The sequence below is a fragment of the Notamacropus eugenii genome, chromosome 2, assembly GCF_028372415.1.
Source record: "Notamacropus eugenii isolate mMacEug1 chromosome 2, mMacEug1.pri_v2, whole genome shotgun sequence".
Taxonomy (NCBI): Eukaryota; Metazoa; Chordata; class Mammalia; order Diprotodontia; family Macropodidae; genus Notamacropus; species Notamacropus eugenii.
Genome location: NC_092873.1, coordinates 357,624,006 through 357,627,023, shown reverse-complemented (window position 1 = coordinate 357,627,023; position 3,018 = coordinate 357,624,006). Strand labels below are relative to the sequence as shown.

Genomic DNA, 3,018 nt, shown 5'->3' with positions numbered 1-3,018 from the left:
TATACCTGTCCTTAGTGTGTGAAGTTGGCCCCATGAGCAGGATCTTTTCTTATTATTGTTTATGCTATGTTCTATGACCTCAGGAAATTGTGTCATTATGAATCTTATTTGAATCAATGATTTAGTTTGTTCATCCTCTCAATTCATCCAGAATATTCTTTCTAAAGTGATAGACAGTTTGTCTTCAAGAATCATCTTCCTCGGACTCAGTGACTGAGCTCGAGCTTAGGTGGCCTGGGATCCCCACGCAGCCGCCGCAATCCGCTCATCCTCTGTGACCCCTGGAGTGCCCTCACCTTCTACCTTCATGCCATTCTCCAATAGCCACAACATGCTGAAGTCCCGCTGCCCCACCAAGGAGGAATATCCTGACCTCTCCTCGCACAACAACCACATGGCTAAGGTGCTGACTCCTGAGCTCTATGCAAAACTCCAGGATAAGGCTACATTAAGTGGCTTCACCCTGGATGATGTCATCCAAACTGGTGTGGACAACCCAGAGCACCCATTCAGCATGACTGTGGGCTGTGTGGCTGGAGATAAAGAGAGTTACAAAGTAGTCAAGGAACTGTTTGATCCCCTTATTGAGTTCAGACATGGAGGCTACAAGCTTTCTGTTGAGCATAAGATTGATTTTAACCCTGACAATCTGCAGGGTGGTGATGACTTGGATCCAAACTATGTTCCGAGTTCCCGTGTTCAAACTGGCTGGAGCATCCGAGGATTCTGCCTGCCTCCACATTGTAGCTGGGGCAAGCGCTGCACCATAGATAAGCTATCTGTGGAAACTCTGGCTAGGCTGAAAGGTGACCTGAATGGGAAGTACTATACTTTGAAGAGCATGACTGAACAGGAACAGCAGCAGCTGATTGATGCCCACTTCCTCTTCGACAAGCCTGTCTCCCCACTCCTCTTGGCTTCTGGCATGGCCCGAGACTGGTCCTATGACAGGGGCGTTTGGAACAATGACAACAAGATCTTTCTGGTGTGGATCAATGAGGAAGATCACCTGAGGGTCATCTCCATGCAGAAGAGAGGTAACATGAAGGAGGTGTTCACAAGTTTCTGCATAGGGCTTACCCAGATTGAAACACTTTTTAAGACCAAGAACTATGAGTTCATGTGGAATCCTCACCTGGGCTGCATCTTGACATTCCTCTCCAACCTGGGCACAGGCCTACATGCAGGTGTCCACATCAAACTTCCCCACTTGGGCAAGCATGAGAAGTTTGACGAGGTTCTGAAGAAACTGAGATGGCAGAAGAAGGGCACAAGGGGTGTGGACACAGCAGCTATGGGTGGTGTCTTTGACATCTCCAATGCTGACCAACTGGGCTTCTCAGAGATGGAGTTGGTGCAGATGGTGGTGGAAGGTGTGAAGCTGCTCATTGAGATGGAGAAGTGTTTGGAGCAGGGCCAGTCCATTGATGACTGTATGCCAGCCCAGAAATGAGCAGTTGGCCCCTGAATTCTGAACTTCCTAATTTATTGGGTGAATGAATAACCACCATCCTTCCTGCCTGTGTGGCACCCTGGGGGGCTCTGGATGCAGCTTACCTAATCATGCTATAGAAAAGTCTTCTTTCCATCCTTCGGTGTTAGAGTTTTATTTTTGATGACTGAGATGTTGCTGAATGCTGAAATAATAAAAATAGTGTTTTGGCCTGACCCAGGTCTCAGGGCAAAAAAAAAAAAAGAATCATCTTCCTCCTCATGAATTCATTCACCATCATTATGCAAAGTGGTCATGTCATTTGATCATCTGATGGTGAGACATCAGAGATCAAAAGGATGGTCTCACCTCTTCTTTTTCCTACTGATGATAGGTTGGTAACTTCATCTAGTTAGCATTGCAAACTTGTGACTTTGATTCCGGAGCACTAGATTTGGAAGGAGAAGTCTAGGATTGAAGCCCTACATCATCTACTTATCAGCTATGCAATGCTGAACTTGTCACTTTGATTCCTAAAACACAAATTACCTTCTCTATAACATGGAGATAATAGTAACTTTCCTAGGTACTTCCATGGTTCTTAGAGTATCTAATGAAAAAACTATGTATGTTTCATTATCTCTTCCCCAGAACATTCAATAACTTTTCCAGAGCCCAGTACACATAGTTTTTTCTTCTGAAGTTGGTCCTTAGTTTATGCATTTATTTTGCTTCCACAGTTTTAAACCTCATCATCTCTCCTCATTTCCTCTCCCTCCTCTTAGCCTGATTTATTCAAACATCTGGAGTTAACTCTTAATTTAAGTCTTTCTTTTTTTAAATTTAGTCCTTCCCTTTCTTAATTCAAATAAGAGTAAAATAGCTCAACTTTCTAATGTGATCATCCCACATCCATGCACACCAACTATTTCAGTGATAGTAATTTATGAAGCCTCTTAATAAGAAATGTTTTTCTTTCACTCCTTTTCTTATTCTTTACCAGCTCTAAAATTTCCTATATCTAATTTCCAGGAATGATAATTCTGGATACAGATGCTTTGGGAGGTGTTTGGTGATGCTTGTCTGAGGATTTAAGCCTATTCTTGCTCTGTCTCTGTCTGTCTTTGTCTCTCTCCCTCTCTCTCAACATCTCTTTTTGGTTTTATGCCACCTTCGCCTTGCACTTATGAACTCTTTTCTACTCTCTGAGCTGTGCCTTTTTTGATTTTCTCCTAGTTGAAGCTATCCAGATCATTTCTTTCACCTTAGTAAGAGTTTGAAAAAGGCATGACCCATCTTGTAGAAGCTGATTTCATAAAGTTCCAACCCCCCTTCATTTCATCCTCAAGTGAAGGTACTATTGAAAGACCTCCTTTTCACTTTTCTTATTCTGAGGAATTGTTTCCTGGTGTTTCTGGATTATGGTGTAATTTATTTGAACAAAAGGGGCTATTGCAGTTATTATTTCATTGAACATGGAATAAATGCTCAGAGTCATATATTACCCTTTTGTATCTAGTTCTGTCTTTGATGCATGGCTTGGGACAGTGTCTAACCCCTTCTTCCTATTGAGGGTGAGGGGGGAA

The 3,018-nt window shown here is 42.9% G+C and overlaps 1 pseudogene; it reads left to right on the top strand.

The window, feature by feature from the left end:
* The first annotated feature begins 307 nt into the window (after nucleotides 1–307).
* LOC140524021 (creatine kinase B-type pseudogene) lies at nucleotides 308–1,453 on the top strand (annotated as a pseudogene).
* Nucleotides 1,454–3,018: the final 1,565 nt, after the last annotated feature.